The following is a 21,396-nucleotide window of genomic DNA, read 5'->3' as shown; positions in this document are numbered from 1 at the left end:
GTCGTAGTCGTTCCAAGATGGCTGGCTCCACGTGTCTCGGTGCCTCCACGGGTCTCCTCTTTGCAGGGACTGTGGATCGGGCGGTGAGAGGTCTGGAGGTCCAGGTCTTGTCAGTCTCTGGGCTCGGGCTCCGGCGGGAGGCGGCGGCAAAGCAGACGGTGATTCGCTGGATGGTGCTTGCGTTAGCAAGGTGGTCACTCCCTGACCACAGGGGAGATTTTCTTCAGTCTTCTGTGCAGCAGAATGTCGAAGTTCCCGTCTTCTTCTTAGTTTCAAGTTGATTCCAGGATGTCTGAAGTCTTAGGACACAGCTCCTACCTTTATTCGGATTCTAGGGGCCGGACTACCTGCTAGGTCCCTCCCTATGGGTGGGACCAGGAAGGGGGGTGGTTACACCCCCAATCCTTTGTCCAGCTCGCCCCAGGCCCGGGACTGGTGTGCCCCAGGACCGGTTTGAACTGGCATATGCACCGAGGCTCCTTGTGAGCCACAGGCATGTCTGGTTTCTTTCAAGCCCTACCTGACCAATACACAAAATCCTGTCTGGGGTGGTGCATGCACCTCCCCTGGCAGGAAACCCTTTGTCCACACCTCCCAAGCTGGAAGGACTCCCAGCAGCAGGAGGGCAGACTTGTGTCTGTGGTGGCAGCATCCATTTTGTGGAGCTGAGGCTATGTCTGATTTTACCCGGGTTTCAGGTACTGTACATGTCGTGTCCCTCTAGAAGGGTGGAATGCTAACCCCGTCGCCAGAATTGGCGAGGGGTTAGTATTCCAATTCGTATGACACCTTACTCGACATGTTTTGATAAAGCCAAACCAAAGTTAGCATTTAACCGCGAGGTTCATAATGCACTTAAGAGTATATGGTATGACGATATCTGGAAACAGTAGAAGGAAGTTGTTCCGACCACTGCAGACAGGCTCAGCTCATGCCAGAGCACCATCTCACATGGAACCAAGCACTCTGCCTTCAGGATTGTTAAGGCCTGCCATAGGAGTGACTTATAGGTTACCAGGTGTCCCATTTAAGGTTAGGTATAGGTATACTACACCTAAGTAAGAGGTGATTACACCAACTTACCCCAGCTGAGTGATCAGCCAGTTGTGTCAGATTGTTAGGCCAAGCCTGGGGTGGCATAATACATGCTGCAGCCCCTGGCAGGCCTTGGGTACACCAATGCCCTGGGTACCTAGTGTACACTGGTACAGGGGCTGACAGGGTGATCCAACCAATTGGGTATGTACCTAGGGTACATGGAGTCCATTTTAAAGAGAGAACAGCCAGGCTGAGATCCTGAATGGCAGGATCTCAGGCCAACTAAGTCGAAAAACCAGCTAGACACTAGGCAAAAATTTGGGGGTAACCATAGTCAGATATCCACCTTCCTACACAACCCCCCCCCAAACGAAGGGAGATAAGGCTGACCTTGACCAGGTAAGCCTATATTGCCCAAGTGGCCATATAAGGAGGAACCAGCACTGGCATGGTTACCCCCTGTCTCATGGTCCACTAAGCAATCCCTCACCCTAAGGGTATCAGAGGGTCTCCACCATAGGGAATCTCTACCTTTGGTGTGTCTTGGCAAAGTAAAAGGCTGGTGTTGAGATGGAGTACTGAAGTGAGTGTCCTCAAAGTGAGGCCTCAGCTTCCTCCAATCATCCTCCACCATGGATGCCTTTCTTTCCTTAACTGAGTTGCACTGTGCTCTCAGGGTCAGCCTCTGGCTACCTAAAGCTGGAGGCTGGGTCCCTTTTGTGGGCTTACTGGAGGGACAGGTCAGGTCTGGGGCCCTAAGGTCCCATGTTTGCCTGTACCCAACAGAATCCCTCTGGGGGAGGTCCCTAACTACCTGTAAAGGAGATCCCTCAGGAATGTTTTTACCCATCACCTGACTAGGGCTACTAGCCAGGCAATCCTCATTCTTTTGATGGGGGGGTTCTTGTGGACAGGGGCCCTCTTGGGGTCCACTGGCCTCCCTGACCTCTGCAGCCCTGGGCTGACTGAGGCAGGGTAGAGAGAGGCAGGCTACCTGCACCAGACTGGGTCCCACCTTGGAAGGGGCCACTGACATCAGAGGCTCTGCCAGGCCAGGCCTGGCTACCTCTGGGGCAGTTCCTTCACAAGGGGTGAGGTCAGCTCCCTGAGGAGGCTGGCGTTTTCCTAATGTCTGGGGAGAGGGAGACTTTTCTTCCTCCCCACTACTCTCTGTTTGTGTGGAGTGATCCATAGTTTCAGGCTTCACTACACCTATGTCAGTCTGAGTATAGGCTGAGACCATTACAGCCTTGCCAACCTTTTCAGGGAGGCACTCAGTTTGTGTTTGAGCTGTGACTGTCACAGCTCTGCCAGTCTCTACAGGGAAGTCTGTCTGTGCCTGGGCTGTGGCTACCACTGCCCTTCCAACCTTTCCAGGGAGGAAATCTATTTGGACAGGGGTTGTGAATGGCACAACCCCACTACCCTTTTGTGAAAGGCCTACCATTTTAGAATGGGTGTCTTGTTCAACTCCAGCCCAAGCTGAGAGTTCTAAGTCATTCCCCAGTAAGCAGTCTACAGGCAAGGTTGGGGACACTGCCACCCGTTTAGGGCCAGTGACACCTCCCCAGCTGAGACATACCTCTGCCATGGGATGACTGTTCTGTTTGCCATCAATGTTGGTCACCTGGTAGGAGAAACCAGGCAAAAGCTGCTCAGAGGGAACTAGCCAATGGGCCACCATTGTGATGCTAGCTCCAGTGTCTCTGTAGGCCTCAGCTTTTGTACCATTGATGTAGGGCTCTTGTCTGTACCTACCCAAAGTGTTGGGACAGGCAGTGAAGTTGGCAAACCCCATGCCACCATCACAGACAAGAGTATCTGCTGCAGGGGAATTGGCTAAGCCAGGGTCCCCCTGTGTTCCCCAAGTAAACCCACCCAAATTTTTGGGGGCACTCCCACCACCTGGGGGATTACTGCTGACAGTAATAGGTGGTGTGACAGGAGTAATTGGAGGAACAGTTTTGTTTGTAGCCCTTGGGCAACTGCTGTCAGTTTTCCAATGCCCAGGAGTTTTACACTCATGGCAGTAAGGCTTTTTACCTGTGGTAGAGGAGGGAGCTTGGGACCCACCACCCTGTGTGGAGTTTTGGGGCCCTGAGGAAGATTTCTCTTTTGCCTTATCCCCTCCCTTCTCTTGAGGTTTGGTGGTATCTTTCTTTTGGTCACCACCCTGATTCTTAGGCCTGATCCTGGTCCTGACCCATTTATCTGCCCTCTTTCCCAATTCTTGGGGAGAGGTCAAATCTGAGTCTACCAGGTGTTGATGGAGGAGCTGGTTTTGACAGTTACTTAAAATCTGTTCTCTCATCATCAAATTGTACAATCCTGTATAATCAGATACCTTACTTCCCAGCAACCAACCCTCCAAAGCCTTAGTGGCACATTCAACATATTCAGACCAGTCCTGAGTCTGTGTCTTTTGGGTATCTCTGAACATTAACCTGTACTGTTCAGTGGTTAAGCCTAACCCATCAACCAGAACACTCTTCAGGACTCTGTAGTTTCTGACATCCTCTTCTCTAACAGTGAGGAGTCTGTCTCTGCCTCTTCCTTCAAAGGAGAGCCAGAGGATTGCTGCCCACTGGTCTTCAGGAACCTGCTGTACTTTGCAGGCTCTCTCAAGAGCAGTTATCCATTTGTGGATGTCATCCCCACTTTTGTAGGGGGGCACAACCTTAGACAGGTTCCTATTATCAAAGACCCTATCTTTGTCCTTAGGGACAATGCTGCCACCAGCGGGTATAGACCCACTCTCTCTAGGTTGCCTAGCCTTCCTCAGTTTTTCTTCCATCAGGGCTACCTCTAGCTCCTGCTTCCTGATCCTCAGCTGGGCTTCCTGCATTCTGGCCTCATGTTCCCTCCTCTGAGGGGTGGTCAGTCTCCTTCTGGAGTGACCTTGAGAGCCTCTAGAGCCATGGGAAGCATTGGAGTCACCTGAGCGATTCCTTTGCCTTCCAAGCCCTGTGTTAAGTCCACTGGGGAGATCCAATGGGGTGAACCCACTGTCAGTCCCCAATAGCCTTAGTTTAGCTGGGCCAAGTATAACACTTGGCACTGGGCTAGTTCTCCCTTCATCCCCACTCACATCTGTATCCCCATCACTTTCTTCCTCTGTGGTAGGCATCCCATCTAAGGGGTGACTATTGGAAGGGGGTACCTCTGTGGCATCTTCAGAAGGGGGGCCTCCTGTTCCTGACCTTAAGGGGGCTAACTGGGAAGCTTTCTTGAGTGCTCTCTGATTCTCATCATTCTGTAAGAGCTCTCTGAGCTCAGCAGAGTTTGGGTTCTTGGTCTGTTTAAGGCCTCTAAGAGTTGCCAAATGCCTGAGCTCATTCTGATTAAGGGTAGCAAAGATGGATGGTGCCCTCTGGGGGTCACTCTCGACAGAGATGGGTACAGTGGACCCCTCTGCCCCAGCCATTGCTCTTAAGTGTGGGTGGATGTGTTGCAATCTACCTACACTTGGGTTTACCTACTAAACCTATCTAGTAGTTGTAGTCAGGGTGTGCTACTCCCTTTGCTCTACAACAACTAAGTTCAGTAGAACTTAAGTATATCTAATCTTGTTTTATATGTACCTACAGGTACCTATGTGATCTTTCAATTGGTAACCAAGAGATTACAATGGTAAAACACAGCAAGCTCAAATCCCACCGCTGCCACCAATGTGAGAAGTTGGCCTGGTATATGATGCTCACTAGTTAAAGTGATCACCTTGTACCATGCCAAGCAACCCTTATGGTGTGGTTGTAAGTCAACCTTTTCGGACTAGCTGCCCTAGTGGTAGCGTAGGCTAAGCAGTCTTTGAGGCTAAACTCGTGATGCGTGTTAAGCCAGCTGTTTTACCAAATGTAACCCCCTTTTATACCAATGAAAGGACACCACACAGATATATATTCAAGATATATATGTATTTATTTCTCAAAGTAACCCCTAGTCTCTTTATGAGCACAGGAGCACAAATCGTCAAACAAGATTATCACAGAATACACAGAAGTTGCACTTTATATGGATAGGCCCTGGTGGCCACTCGAACCATATACTAAAATAGTGGTATAAGTACCACGAACAGAAAAGGGAAAAGGCCTAGGGCCTCTAGAATCGCTGGGCCTACAAGGAGCTAACGTCAGTTAGTGACCAGGAGGTCCACGGGTGGCGTGTGCAGAGCAAATAGTCACACGCGTGCTCCCATAGGTTTCAATGGGTGCGTAAAAAGTACAAAGTTACTGCAAAAGGAATCTTCCGGATGACCTAGGAACTTAAGATTTGGAACACAGGCACTAGAGATGTATTACTACACATGGGCACCGGAGTACCAGCTTTACCTCACCCACAGGAAGCGGGTGCATAGGCCTCAAAGTGCGTCGGGTTTCTTCTATCTGTTCCGTTGAGCCTGGGACAAAGATGCTGCAGGCGGTCGGTCGGGAAGAGATGCAGTGGATCCAAGAGTGGATCGGAGATGTTGAAGACCTGTAAGCAGAGGGGACAGTGTTCACAGTCACTAGCCAGTGACCAGCGTGGCACCAGATGGGTACCAGGCGATGTCGGGTGCAAACAGGTGATGAGGGGTAGCTTGTCTCCGCAGCCACGTGGTCCCTGAAGGTCGACGACGTCCAGGAGTCGGCTCACGAGCTGTCCCACGCAGGCTCTCGCTGTCGGCGGTGTCGGCGACTTGATCGAAGCAAACAAGCCTTGGCAAAAGCAATTGTAGGAGGATTCGGAAATCAGCTGTTGGTTCTGACCAGCAAGGTCAGAGGGATTGCTCCTTTGGAGGGGAGCAAGGGCCAGTCTGGAGCAACCAGACCAGCGGTGTTTGTCGTAGATTTCGTCGCCAAGATGGCCACTAGCCAGCGGGCCAGCAACCGGTTAGGCGCGTCGAGTGGCAAAATGCAGAAGGGCCCCACGCAGATCGTGGAGATGCTGGAGGGCTCACCTTTGGTGCAGATGCTGCTCGAGGGTTGGGCTTCTCAGGACCCAAAGCACAACTTGGAGGGAGCCTCGGTTGTTGCACTGGTCAGCTTGTCGTAGTCGTTCCAAGATGGCTGGCTCCACGTGTCTCGGTGCCTCCACGGGTCTCCTCTTTGCAGGGACTGTGGATCGGGCGGTGAGAGGTCTGGAGGTCCAGGTCTTGTCAGTCTCTGGGCTCGGGCTCCGGCGGGAGGCGGCGGCAAAGCAGACGGTGATTCGCTGGATGGTGCTTGCGTTAGCAAGGTGGTCACTCCCTGACCACAGGGGAGATTTTCTTCAGTCTTCTGTGCAGCAGAATGTCGAAGTTCCCGTCTTCTTCTTAGTTTCAAGTTGATTCCAGGATGTCTGAAGTCTTAGGACACAGCTCCTACCTTTATTCGGATTCTAGGGGCCGGACTACCTGCTAGGTCCCTCCCTATGGGTGGGACCAGGAAGGGGGGTGGTTACACCCCCAATCCTTTGTCCAGCTCGCCCCAGGCCCGGGACTGGTGTGCCCCAGGACCGGTTTGAACTGGCATATGCACCGAGGCTCCTTGTGAGCCACAGGCATGTCTGGTTTCTTTCAAGCCCTACCTGACCAATACACAAAATCCTGTCTGGGGTGGTGCATGCACCTCCCCTGGCAGGAAACCCTTTGTCCACACCTCCCAAGCTGGAAGGACTCCCAGCAGCAGGAGGGCAGACTTGTGTCTGTGGTGGCAGCATCCATTTTGTGGAGCTGAGGCTATGTCTGATTTTACCCGGGTTTCAGGTACTGTACATGTCGTGTCCCTCTAGAAGGGTGGAATGCTAACCCCGTCGCCAGAATTGGCGAGGGGTTAGTATTCCAATTCGTATGACACCTTACTCGACATGTTTTGATAAAGCCAAACCAAAGTTAGCATTTAACCGCGAGGTTCATAATGCACTTAAGAGTATATGGTATGACGATATCTGGAAACAGTAGAAGGAAGTTGTTCCGACCACTGCAGACAGGCTCAGCTCATGCCAGAGCACCATCTCACATGGAACCAAGCACTCTGCCTTCAGGATTGTTAAGGCCTGCCATAGGAGTGACTTATAGGTTACCAGGTGTCCCATTTAAGGTTAGGTATAGGTATACTACACCTAAGTAAGAGGTGATTACACCAACTTACCCCAGCTGAGTGATCAGCCAGTTGTGTCAGATTGTTAGGCCAAGCCTGGGGTGGCATAATACATGCTGCAGCCCCTGGCAGGCCTTGGGTACACCAATGCCCTGGGTACCTAGTGTACACTGGTACAGGGGCTGACAGGGTGATCCAACCAATTGGGTATGTACCTAGGGTACATGGAGTCCATTTTAAAGAGAGAACAGCCAGGCTGAGATCCTGAATGGCAGGATCTCAGGCCAACTAAGTCGAAAAACCAGCTAGACACTAGGCAAAAATTTGGGGGTAACCATAGTCAGATATCCACCTTCCTACACAGACTGTCACCAGTGTCCACCACATGGGTACACCAGTCAGATTGACTAGGTATCAAGGAAAACATATGTGAAAATGATTGTAGAACCTGTCTACATTCAGTCTGCTGATGGGCAGTGAGGTTGCCTCCAAGGGTCACTCCTTCAACTGAGCCATCTTCAGGGTTCTGAGACAACAGGTCTGGGAGAGGGTCACTCTCTTCCTCCTGTCCCTCATCTGTAGCCATGAGCAAGCCCATGTCTGCCCTGTCAACATATGCTTTGAGCCTGTTAACATGGAGTACCCTGTGGGGACTCCTGGGAGTTCCTAGGTCGACCAGGTAGGTGACCTCTCCCTTCTTTTCCAGGATTGTATGGGGTCCAGACCATTTGTCTTGGAGTGCTGCTGGGGCCACTGGCTCCAACACCCATACCTTCTGTCCTGGCTGATACTCAACCAAGACAGCCTTTTGGTCATGCCAAGCTTTCTGTAAGGCCTGGCTTGCCTCAAGGTTTTTGGATGCCTTCTCCATATACTCAGCCATCCTGGAGCGGAGACCAAGTACATAGTCCACTATGTCTAGCTTAGGCTTTTTGAGAGGTAACTCCCATCCTTCCTTCACCAAACACAGTGGGCCTCTCACAGGGTGCCCAAACAACAATTCAAAGGGGCTGTAGCCAACCCCCTTTTGTGGGACCTCTCTGTAAGCAAACAGAAGGCAGGGTAGAAGGATGTCCCATCTTCGCCTGAGCTTTTCAGGTAATCCTTTGATCATACCCTTTAGGGTCTTGTTGAATCTCTCAACAAGCCCATTGCATTGTGGGTGATAAGGGGTGGTGAACTTGTAGTTGACACCACATTCCTTCCACATAGCTGTCAAGTATCCTGACATAAAGTTGGTACCTCTGTCAGATACTACCTCCTTAGGAAACCCCACTCTGGAGAATACTCCCAGCAGGGCCCTGGCCACAACAGGTGCTGTAGTGGTCCTAAGGGGAATTGCCTCTGGGTACCTGGTGGCATGATCCACTACCACCAGTATAAATCTGTGCCCAGATGCAGTGGGAGGATCCATGGGACCCACTATATCTATTCCCACTCTTTCAAAGGGAACCCCCACCACAGGTAGTGGTATCAGGGGGGCCTTTGTTGTGCCACCTGATTTGCCACTGGCTTGGCAGGTAACACAGGAGCGACAAAACTCCTTTGTATCTTCATTCATATGAGGCCAGTGAAAGTGAGGGACAAGTCTGTCCCAGGTCTTATTCTGGCCTAGGTGTCCTGCTAAGGGAATATCATGGGCCAAGGTAAGAAGGAAGCCCCTAAATTGCAGAGGTATAACCAACCTCCTGGTTGCACCAGGCTTGGGGTCTCTAGCCTCTGAATAAAGGAGCCCTTCATCCCAATACACTTTATGGGTACCTTGAGCATTCCCAGCAGCCTCAGCAGCAGCCAGCTGTCTGAGGGGTTCAAGAGAGGGACAGGATAACTGAGCCTGCCTCAAGTCAGCCCTTGAAGGTCCCCCTGTCCCCAGAAACTCAACCTGATCAGGTTCAAGCTCTTCAGGGACAGTTCCTTCAGGGTCCTCTAGATCAGCTTCCTGGGAAGGTTGATCATCACTCTGAGGCAGGGGGGAAGGCACAGCCTTGACCCTCCTGTTCTTCTTCTTGGTAGGTGCTTGGCCCATTGTTCCAGGATCCAAGACCTGAGGTTCAGTGAGGCACTTTTTGGCCTGTGACCTGGTCACAGCAAGGACATGTGATGATATACCTAACATCTCTGCATGAGTCCTGTACTCCACTTCTGACCATAGAGAACTCTCTAGGTCATTGCCCAACAAACATTCTACTGGGAGGTCTGCACTAACCACAACCCTTTTGAGGCCAGTTACCCCTCCCCATGAGAAGTTAACAACTGCCACACTGTGTGAAGTAGTGGCATTGCTGGCATTGGTCACCAGGTAGTTTTCACCTGGTATGTACTGTCCAGGGTCCACAAAGCCTGGTGTCACCATAGTGACACTGGCACATGTGTCCCTGTAGGCTTGAGCCACTTTGTCATTAATTAAAGGAGTCTGTCTGTACTTGCCCAGGTTACTGGGGCTCACAGTCAGGGACAAATCAATGTCCCCATCACAGATCAAGACTGCCTGTGTCAGGGTTCTGTCTAAGTCAGAATCTCCTTCAGTTCCCATAGTGATTCCCACTACACCCTTTGTCTGGGGACCAACACTGCTAACAGTAGTACTGGGAGCAGGTGCCTTAGGGGCAACAGTGTTGGGGGCTCCACCCTTTTTGCAATCACTAGTCCAGTGAGTTGTATTTTTGCAATGATTGCACCAGGGTTTCTTTTGACCTTCTTTCTTCTTTTTGGACTGTTGTTGGGACCCACCCTCCTTAGCAGTAGTTTGGGGCCCTGTTTAAGACTTCTGGTCTTTAGATTTCTGATCTCCACCCTTTTGGTCTGTTTTCTTCTGATCACCCCCTTGGCCCTGGTTCTGGTTCTTTTGCTTAACCCTGGTTCTGACCCATTTGTCTGCCTTCTTTCCCAATTCTTGGGGAGAGGTCAGATCAGAGTCAACCAAGTGTTGATGCAGTTGCTGGTTTTGACAGTTATTTAAAATCTGTTCTCTCATCATCAAATTATACAATCCTGTAAAATCAGATACCTTACTTCCCAGCAACCAACCCTCCAAAGCCTTAGTGGCACATTCAACATATTCAGACCAGTCCTGAGTCTGTGTCTTTTGGGTGTCTCTGAACATTAACCTGTACTGTTCAGTGGTTAAGCCTAACCCATCTACCAGAACACTCTTCAGGACTCTGTAGTTTCTGACATCCTCTTCTCTAACAGTGAGGAGTCTGTCTCTGCCTCTTCCTTCAAAGGAGAGCCAGAGGATTGCTGCCCACTGGTCTTCAGGAACCTGCTGTACTTTGCAGGCTCTCTCAAGAGCAGTTATCCATTTGTGGATGTCATCCCCACTTTTGTAGGGGGGCACAACCTTAGACAGGTTCCTATTATCAAAGACCCTATCTTTGTCCTTAGGGACAATGCTGCCACCAGTGGGTATAGACCCACTCTCTCTAGGTTGCCTAGCCTTGTTCAGTTTTTCTTCCATCAGGGCTACTTCTAGCTCCTGCTTCCTGATCCTCAGCTGGGCTTCCTGCATTCTGGCCTCATGTTCCCTCCTCTGAGGGGTGGTCAGTCTCCTTCTGGAGTGACCTTGAGAGCCTCTAGAGCCATGGCAAGTATTGGAGTCACCTGAGCGATTCCTTTGCCTTCCAAGCCCTGTGTTAAGTCCACTGGGGAGATCCAATGGGGTGAACCCACTGTCAGTCCCCAATAGCCTTAGTTTAGCTGGGCCAAGTATAACACTTGGCACTGGGCTAGTTCTCCCTTCATCCCCACTCACATCTGTATCCCCATCACTTTCTTCCTCTGTGGTAGGCATCCCATCTAAGGGGTGACTATTGGAAGGGGGTACCTCTGTGGCATCTTCAGAAGGGGGGCCTCCTGTTCCTGTCCCTAAGGGGGCTAACTGGGAAGCTTTCTTGAGTTCTCTCTGATTCTCATCATTCTGTAAGAGTTCTCTGAGCTCAGCAGAGTTAGGGTTCTTGGGCTGTTTAAGGCCTCTAAGAGTTGCCAAATGCCTGAGCTCATTCTGATTAAGGGTAGCAAAGCTGGATGGTGCCCTCTGGGGGTCACTCTCAACAGAGATGGGTACAGTGGACCCCTCTGCCCCGGCCATTGCTCTTAAGTGTGGGTGGATGTGTTGCAATCTACCTACACTTGGGTTTACCTACTAAACCTATCTAGTAGTTGTAGTCAGGGTGTGCTACTCCCTTTGCTCTACAACAACTAAGTTCAGTAGAACTTATGTATATCTAATCTTGTTTTATATGTACCTACAGGTACCTATGTGATCTTTCAATTGGTAACCAAGAGATTACAATGGTAAAACACAGCAAGCTCAAATCCAACCGCTGCTCACCAATGTGAGAAGTTGGCCTGGTATATGATGCTCACTGTAGGAAGGTGGATATCTGACTATGGTTACCCCCAAATTTTTGCCTAGTGTCTAGCTGGTTTTTCGACTTAGTTGGCCTGAGATCCTGCCATTCAGGCTCTCAGGCTATCTGCTCTCTCTGTAAAATGGACTCCATGTACCCTAGGTACATACCCAATTGGTTGGATCACCCTGTCAGCCCCTGTACCAGTGTACACTAGGTACCCAGGGCATTGGTGTATCCAAGGCCTGCCAAGGGCTGCAGCATGTATTATGCCACCCCAGGCTTGGCCTAACAATTTGACACAACTGGCTGATCACTCAGCTGGGGTAAGTTGGTGTAATCACCTCTTACTTAGGTGTAGTATACCTATACCTAACCTTAAATGGGACACCTGGTAACCTATAAGTCACTCCTATGGCAGGCCTTAACAATCCTGAAGGCAGAGTGCTTGGTTCCCTGTGAGATGGTGCTCTGGCATGAGCTGAGCCTGTCTGCAGTGGTCGGAACAACTTCCTTCTACTGTTTCCAGATATCGTCATACCATATACTCTTAAGTGCATTATGAACCTCGCGGTTAAATGCTAACTTTGGTTTGGCTTTATCAAAACATGTCGAGTAAGGTGTCATACGAATTGGAATACTAACCCCTCGCCAATTCTGGCGACGGGGTTAGCATTCCACCCTTCTAGAGGGACACGACATGTACAGTGCCTGAAACCCGGGTAAAATCAGACATAGCCTCAGCTCCACAAAATGGATGCTGCCACCACAGACACAAGTCTGCCCTCCTGCTGCTGGGAGTCCTTCCAGCTTGGGAGGTGTGGACAAAGGGTTTCCTGCCAGGGGAGGTGCATGCACCACCCCAGACAGGATTTTGTGTATTGGTCAGGTAGGGCTTGAAAGAAACCAGACATGCCTGTGGCTCACAAGGAGCCTCGGGGCATATGCCAGTTCAAACCGGTCCTGGGGCACACCAGTCCCGGGTCTGGGGCGAGCTGGACAAAGGATTGGGGGTGTAACCACCCCCCTTCCTGGTCCCACCCATAGGGAGGGACCTAGCAGGTAGTCCGGCCCCTAGAATCCGAATAAAGGTAGGAGCTGTGTCCTAAGACTTGAGACATCCTGGAATCAACTTGAAACTAAGAAGAAGACGGGAACTTCGACATTCTGCTGCACAGAAGACTGAAGAAAATCTCCCCTGTGGTCAGGGAGTGACCACCTTGCTAACGCAAGCACCATCCAGCGAATCACCGTCTGCTTTGCCGCCGCCTCCCGCCGGAGCCCGAGCCCAGAGACTGACAAGACCTGGACCTCCAGACCTCTCACCGCCCGATCCACAGTCCCTGAAAAGAGGAGACCCGTGGAGGCACCGAGACACGTGGAGCCAGCCATCTTGGAACGACTACGACAAGCTGACCAGTGCAACAACCGAGGCTCCCTCCAAGTTGTGCTTTGGGTCCTGAGAAGCCCAACCCTCGAGCAGCATCTGCACCAAAGGTGAGCCCTCCAGCATCTCCACGATCTGCGTGGGGCCCTTCTGCATTTTGCCACTCGACGCGCCTAACCGGTTGCTGGCCCGCTGGCTAGTGGCCATCTTGGCGACGAAATCTACGACAAACACCGCTGGTCTGGTTGCTCCAGACTGGCCCTTGCTCCCCTCCAAAGGAGCAATCCCTCTGACCTTGCTGGTCAGAACCAACAGCTGATTTCCGAATCCTCCTGCAATTGCTTTTGCCAAGGCTTGTTTGCTTCGATCAAGTCGCCGACACCGCCGACAGCGAGAGCCTGCGTGGGACAGCTCGTGAGCCGACTCCTGGACGTCGTCGACCTTCAGGGACCACGTGGCTGCGGAGACAAGCTACCCCTCATCACCTGTTTGCACCCGACATCGCCTGGTACCCACCTGGTGCCACGCTGGTCACTGGCTAGTGACTGTGAACACTGTCCCCTCTGCTTACAGGTCTTCAACATCTCCGATCCACTCTTGGATCCACTGCATCTCTCCCGGACCGACCGCCTGCAGCATCTTTGTCTTCAAGCTCCACGGAACAGATAGAAGAAACCCGACGCACTTCGAGGCCTATGCACCCGCTTCCTGTGGGTGAGGTAAAGCTGGCACACCTGTGCCCAAGTGTAGTAATACATCTCTAGTGCCTGTGTTCCAAATCTTAAGTTCCTAGGTCATCCGGAAGATTCCTTTTGCAGTAACTTTGTACTTTTTACGCACCCATTGAAACCTATGGGAGCACGCGTGTGACTATTTGCTCTGCACACGCCACCCGTGGACCTCCTGGTCACTAACTGACGTTAGCTCCTTGTAGGCCCAGCGATTCTAGAGGCCCTAGGCCTTTTCCCTTTTCTGTTCGTGGTACTTATACCACTATTTTAGTATATGGTTCGAGTGGCCACCAGGGCCTATCCATATAAAGTGCAACTTCTGTGTATTCTACTGTAATCTTGTTTGACGATTTGTGCTCCTGTGCTCATAAAGAGACTAGGGGTTACTTTGAGAAATAAATACATATATATTTTGAATATATATCTGTGTGGTGTCCTTTCATTGGTATAAAAGGGGGTTACTATTGGTAAAACAGCTTGCTTAACACGCTTCACGAGTTTAGCCTCAAAGACTGCTTAGCCTACGCTACCACTAGGGCAGCTAGTCCGAAAAGGTTGACTTACAACCACACCATAAGGGTTGCTTGGCATGGTACAAGGTGATCACTTTAACTAGTGAGCATCATATACCAGGCCAACTTCTCACATTGGTGAGCAGCGGTTGGATTTGAGCTTGCTGTGTTTTACCATTGTAATCTCTTGGTTACCAATTGAAAGATCACATAGGTACCTGTAGGTACATATAAAACAAGATTAGATATACATAAGTTCTACTGAACTTAGTTGTTGTAGAGCAAAGGGAGTAGCACACCCTGACTACAACTACTAGATAGGTTTAGTAGGTAAACCCAAGTGTAGGTAGATTGCAACACATCCACCCACACTTAAGAGCAATGGCCGGGGCAGAGGGGTCCACTGTACCCATCTCTGTCGAGAGTGACCCCCAGAGGGCACCAACCAGCTTTGCTACCCTTAATCAGAATGAGCTCAGGCATTTGGCAACTCTTAGAGGCCTTAAACAGCCCAAGAACCCAAACTCTGCTGAGCTCAGAGAGCTCTTACAGAATGATGAGAATCAGAGAGCACTCAAGAAAGCTTCCCAGTTAGCCCCCTTAGGGACAGGAACAGGAGGCCCCCCTTCTGAAGATGCCACTGAAGTACCCCTTCCCAATAGTCACCCCTTAGATGGGATGCCTACCACAGAGGAAGAAAGTGATGGGGATACAGATGTGAGTGGGGATGAAGGGAGAACTAGCCCAGTGCCAAGTGTTATACTTGGCCCAGCTAAACTAAGGCTATTGGGGACTGACAGTGGGTTCACCCCATTGGATCTCCCCAGTGGACTTAACACAGGGCTTGGAAGGCAAAGGAATCGCTCAGGTGACTCCAATGCTTCCCATGGCTCTAGAGGCTCTCAAGGTCACTCCAGAAGGAGACTGACCACCCCTCAGAGGAGGGAACATGAGGCCAGAATGCAGGAAGCCCAGCTGAGGATCAGGAAGCAGGAGCTAGAAGTAGCCCTGATGGAAGAAAAACTGAGCAAGGCTAGGCAGCATAGAGAGAGTGGGTCTATACCCACTGGTGGCAGCAATGTCCCTAGGGACAAAGATAGGGTCTTTGACAATAGGAACCTGTCCAAGATTGTGCCCCCCTACAAAAGTGGGGATGACATCCACAAATGGATGACTGCTCTTGAGAGAGCCTGCAAAGTGCAGCAGGTTCCTGAAGACCAGTGGGCAGCAATCTTATGGCTCTCCTTTGAGGGGAGAGGCAGAGATAGACTCCTCACTGTTAGAGAAGAGGATGTCAGAAATTACAGAGTCCTGAAGAGTGTCCTAGTTGATGGGTTAGGCTTAACCACTGAACAGTACAGGTTAATGTTCAGAGACACCCAGAAGACACAGACTCAGGACTGGTCTGAATATGTGGAATGTGCCACTAAGGCTTTGGAGGGTTGGTTGCTGGGAAGTAAGGTGTCTGATTATACAGGATTGTACAATTTGATGATGAGAGAGCAGATTTTAAGTAATTGTCAAAACCAGCTTCTCCATCAACACCTGGTAGACTCAGATTTGACCTCTCCCCAAGAATTGGGAAAGAGGGCAGATAAATGGGTCAGGACCAGGATCAGGCCTAAAAACCAGGGTGGTGACCAAAAGAAAGATACCACCAAGCCTCAAGAGAAGGGTGGGGATAAAGAAAAAGAGAAACCTTCCTCAGGGCCCCAAAACTCCACACAGGGTGGTGGGTCCCAAGCTCCCTCCTCTACCACAGCTAAAAAGCCCTACTGCCATGAGTGTAAAACTCCTGGGCATTGGAAAACTGACAGCGGTTGCCCAAGGGCTAAAAACAAAACTGTTCCTCCAATTACTCCTGTCACACCACCTATTACTGTCAGCAGTAATCCCCCAGGTGGTGGGAGTGCCCCCAGAAATCTGGGTGGGTTTACTTGGGGAACACAGGGGGACCCTGGCTTAGCCAATTCCCCTACAGCAACCACTCTTGTCTGTGATGGTGGCATGGGATTTGCCAACTTCACTGCCTGTCCCAACACTTTGGGTAGGTACAGACAGGAGCCCTACATCAATGGTACAAAAGCTGAGGCCTACAGAGACACTGGGGCTAGCATCACAATGGTGGCCCATTGGCTAGTTCCCTCTGAGCAGCTTTTGCCCGGTTTCTCCTACCAGGTGACTAACATTGATGGCAAACAGAACAGTCATCCCATGGCAGAGGTATGTCTCAGCTGGGGAGGGGTCACTGGCCCTAAAAGGGTAGCAGTGTCCCCAACCTTGCCTGTAGACTGCTTACTGGGGAATGACTTAGAACTCTCAGCTTGGGCTGGAGTTGAACAAGACACCCATTTTAAAATGGTAGGCCTTTCACAAAAGGGTAGGGGGGTTGTGCCATTCACAACCCCTGTCCAAATAGATTTCCTCCCTGAAAAGGTTGGAAGGGCAGTGGTAGCCACAGCCCAGGCACAGACAGACTTCCCTGTAGGGACTGGCAGAGCTGTGACAGTCACAGCTCAAACACAAACTGAGTGCCCCCCTGAAAAGGTTGGCAAGGCTGTAATGGTCTCAGCCTATACTCAGACTGACATAGGTGTAGTGAAGCCTGAAACAATGGATCACTCCACACAAACTGAGAGTAGTGGGGAGGAAGAAAAGTCTCCCTCTCCCCAGACATTAGGAAAAGGTCAGCCTCCTCAGGGATCTGACCTCACCCCTTGTGAAGGAACTGCCCCAGAGGTAGCCAGGCCTGGCCTGGCAGAGCCTCTGATGTCAGTGGCCCCTTCCAAGGTGGGATCCAGTCTGGTGCAGGTAGCCTGCCTCTCTCTACCCTGCCTCAGTCAGCCCAGGGCTGCAGAGGTCAGGGAGGCCAGTGGACCCCCAGAGGGCCCCTGTCCACAAGAACCCCCCCATCAAAAGAATGAGGATTGCCTGGCTAGTAGCCCTAGTCAGGTGATGGGTAAAAACATTCCTGAGGGATCTCCTTTACAGGTAGTTAGGGACCTCCCCCAGGGGGATTCTGTTGGGCACAGGCAAACATGGGACCTTAGGGCCCCAAACCTGACCTGTCCCTCCAGTAAGCCCACAAAAGGGACCCAGCCTCCAGCTTTAGGTAGCCAGAGGCTGACCCTGAGAGCACAGTGCAACTCAGTTAAAGGAAGAAAGGCATCCATGGTGGAGGATGATTGGAGGAAGCTGAGGCCTCACTTTGAGGACACTCACTTCAGTACTCCATCTCAACACCAGCCTTTTACTTTGCCAAGACACACCACAGGTAGAGATTCCCTATGGTGGAGACCCTCTGATACCCTTAGGGTGAGGGATTGCTTAGTGGACCATGAGACAGGGGGTAACCATGCCAGTGCTGGTTCCTCCTTATATGGCCACTTGGGCAATATAGGCTTACCTGGTCAAGGTCAGCCTTATCTCCCTTCGTTTGGGGGGGGGTTGTGTAGGAAGGTGGATATCTGACTATGGTTACCCCCAAATTTTTGCCTAGTGTCTAGCTGGTTTTTCGACTTAGTTGGCCTGAGATCCTGCCATTCAGGCTCTCAGGCTATCTGCTCTCTCTGTAAAATGGACTCCATGTACCCTAGGTACATACCCAATTGGTTGGATCACCCTGTCAGCCCCTGTACCAGTGTACACTAGGTACCCAGGGCATTGGTGTATCCAAGGCCTGCCAAGGGCTGCAGCATGTATTATGCCACCCCAGGCTTGGCCTAACAATTTGACACAACTGGCTGATCACTCAGCTGGGGTAAGTTGGTGTAATCACCTCTTACTTAGGTGTAGTATACCTATACCTAACCTTAAATGGGACACCTGGTAACCTATAAGTCACTCCTATGGCAGGCCTTAACAATCCTGAAGGCAGAGTGCTTGGTTCCCTGTGAGATGGTGCTCTGGCATGAGCTGAGCCTGTCTGCAGTGGTCGGAACAACTTCCTTCTACTGTTTCCAGATATCGTCATACCATATACTCTTAAGTGCATTATGAACCTCGCGGTTAAATGCTAACTTTGGTTTGGCTTTATCAAAACATGTCGAGTAAGGTGTCATACGAATTGGAATACTAACCCCTCGCCAATTCTGGCGACGGGGTTAGCATTCCACCCTTCTAGAGGGACACGACATGTACAGTGCCTGAAACCCGGGTAAAATCAGACATAGCCTCAGCTCCACAAAATGGATGCTGCCACCACAGACACAAGTCTGCCCTCCTGCTGCTGGGAGTCCTTCCAGCTTGGGAGGTGTGGACAAAGGGTTTCCTGCCAGGGGAGGTGCATGCACCACCCCAGACAGGATTTTGTGTATTGGTCAGGTAGGGCTTGAAAGAAACCAGACATGCCTGTGGCTCACAAGGAGCCTCGGGGCATATGCCAGTTCAAACCGGTCCTGGGGCACACCAGTCCCGGGCCTGGGGCGAGCTGGACAAAGGATTGGGGGTGTAACCACCCCCCTTCCTGGTCCCACCCATAGGGAGGGACCTAGCAGGTAGTCCGGCCCCTAGAATCCGAATAAAGGTAGGAGCTGTGTCCTAAGACTTGAGACATCCTGGAATCAACTTGAAACTAAGAAGAAGACGGGAACTTCGACATTCTGCTGCACAGAAGACTGAAGAAAATCTCCCCTGTGGTCAGGGAGTGACCACCTTGCTAACGCAAGCACCATCCAGCGAATCACCGTCTGCTTTGCCGCCGCCTCCCGCCGGAGCCCGAGCCCAGAGACTGACAAGACCTGGACCTCCAGACCTCTCACCGCCCGATCCACAGTCCCTGAAAAGAGGAGACCCGTGGAGGCACCGAGACACGTGGAGCCAGCCATCTTGGAACGACTACGACAAGCTGACCAGTGCAACAACCGAGGCTCCCTCCAAGTTGTGCTTTGGGTCCTGAGAAGCCCAACCCTCGAGCAGCATCTGCACCAAAGGTGAGCCCTCCAGCATCTCCACGATCTGCGTGGGGCCCTTCTGCATTTTGCCACTCGACGCGCCTAACCGGTTGCTGGCCCGCTGGCTAGTGGCCATCTTGGCGACGAAATCTACGACAAACACCGCTGGTCTGGTTGCTCCAGACTGGCCCTTGCTCCCCTCCAAAGGAGCAATCCCTCTGACCTTGCTGGTCAGAACCAACAGCTGATTTCCGAATCCTCCTGCAATTGCTTTTGCCAAGGCTTGTTTGCTTCGATCAAGTCGCCGACACCGCCGACAGCGAGAGCCTGCGTGGGACAGCTCGTGAGCCGACTCCTGGACGTCGTCGACCTTCAGGGACCACGTGGCTGCGGAGACAAGCTACCCCTCATCACCTGTTTGCACCCGACATCGCCTGGTACCCACCTGGTGCCACGCTGGTCACTGGCTAGTGACTGTGAACACTGTCCCCTCTGCTTACAGGTCTTCAACATCTCCGATCCACTCTTGGATCCACTGCATCTCTCCCGGACCGACCGCCTGCAGCATCTTTGTCTTCAAGCTCCACGGAACAGATAGAAGAAACCCGACGCACTTCGAGGCCTATGCACCCGCTTCCTGTGGGTGAGGTAAAGCTGGCACACCTGTGCCCAAGTGTAGTAATACATCTCTAGTGCCTGTGTTCCAAATCTTAAGTTCCTAGGTCATCCGGAAGATTCCTTTTGCAGTAACTTTGTACTTTTTACGCACCCATTGAAACCTATGGGAGCACGCGTGTGACTATTTGCTCTGCACACGCCACCCGTGGACCTCCTGGTCACTAACTGACGTTAGCTCCTTGTAGGCCCAGCGATTCTAGAGGCCCTAGGCCTTTTCCCTTTTCTGTTCGTGGTACTTATACCACTATTTTAGTATATGGTTCGAGTGGCCACCAGGGCCTATCCATATAAAGTGCAACTTCTGTGTATTCTACTGTAATCTTGTTTGACGATTTGTGCTCCTGTGCTCATAAAGAGACTAGGGGTTACTTTGAGAAATAAATACATATATATTTTGAATATATATCTGTGTGGTGTCCTTTCATTGGTATAAAAGGGGGTTACTATTGGTAAAACAGCTTGCTTAACACGCTTCACGAGTTTAGCCTCAAAGACTGCTTAGCCTACGCTACCACTAGGGCAGCTAGTCCGAAAAGGTTGACTTACAACCACACCATAAGGGTTGCTTGGCATGGTACAAGGTGATCACTTTAACTAGTGAGCATCATATACCAGGCCAACTTCTCACACTCACTAGTTAAAGTGATCACCTTGTACCATGCCAAGCAACCCTTATGGTGTGGTTGTAAGTCAACCTTTTCGGACTAGCTGCCCTAGTGGTAGCGTAGGCTAAGCAGTCTTTGAGGCTAAACTCGTGAAGCGTGTTAAGCCAGCTGTTTTACCAAATGTAACCCCCTTTTATACCAATGAAAGGACACCACACAGATATATATTCAAAATATATATGTATTTATTTCTCAAAGTAACCCCTAGTCTCTTTATGAGCACAGGAGCACAAATCGTCAAACAAGATTATCACAGAATACACAGAAGTTGCACGTTATATGGATAGGCCCTGGTGGCCACTCAAACCATATACTAAAATAGTGGTATAAGTACCACGAACAGAAAAGGGAAAAGGCCTAGGGCCTCTAGAATCGCTGGGCCTACAAGGAGCTAACGTCAGTTAGTGACCAGGAGGTCCACGGGTGGCGTGTGCAGAGCAAATAGTCACACGCGTGCTCCCATAGGTTTCAATGGGTGCGTAAAAAGTACAAAGTTACTGCAAAGAGGATCTTCCGGATGGACTAGGAACTCAAGATTTGGAACACAGGCACTAGAGATGTAATACTACACTTGGGCACAGGTGTGCCAGCTTTACCTCACCCACAGGAAGCGGGTGCATAGGCCTCGAAGTGCGTCGGGTTTCTTCTATCTGTTCCGTGGAGCTTGAAGACAAAGATGCTGCAGGCGGTCGGTCCGGGAGAGATGCAGTGGATCCAAGAGTGGATCGGAGATGTTGAAGACCTGTAAGCAGAGGGGACAGTGTTCACAGTCACTAGCCAGTGACCAGCGTGGCACCAGGTGGGTACCAGGCAATGTCGGGTGCAAACAGGAAGAAAGGGGTAGCTTGTCTCTGCAGCCACGTGGTCCCTGGAGGTCGACGACGTCCAGGAGTCGAGTCACGAGCTGTCCCACGCAGGCTCTCGCTGTCGGCGGTGTCGGCGACTTGATCGAAGCAAACAAGCCTTGGCAAAATCAATTGTTGTAGGAAAAGGAAATAAGCTGATGGTTCTGACCAGCAAGGTCAGAAGGACTGCTCCTTTGGAGGGGAGCAAGGGCCAGTCTGGAGCAACCAGACCAGCGGTGTATT

This window comes from Triturus cristatus, chromosome 1_1, assembly GCF_964204655.1.
Source record: "Triturus cristatus chromosome 1_1, aTriCri1.1, whole genome shotgun sequence".
NCBI classification, from domain to species: domain Eukaryota; kingdom Metazoa; phylum Chordata; class Amphibia; order Caudata; family Salamandridae; genus Triturus; species Triturus cristatus.
Note: the sequence above shows the minus strand (reverse complement) of the source record.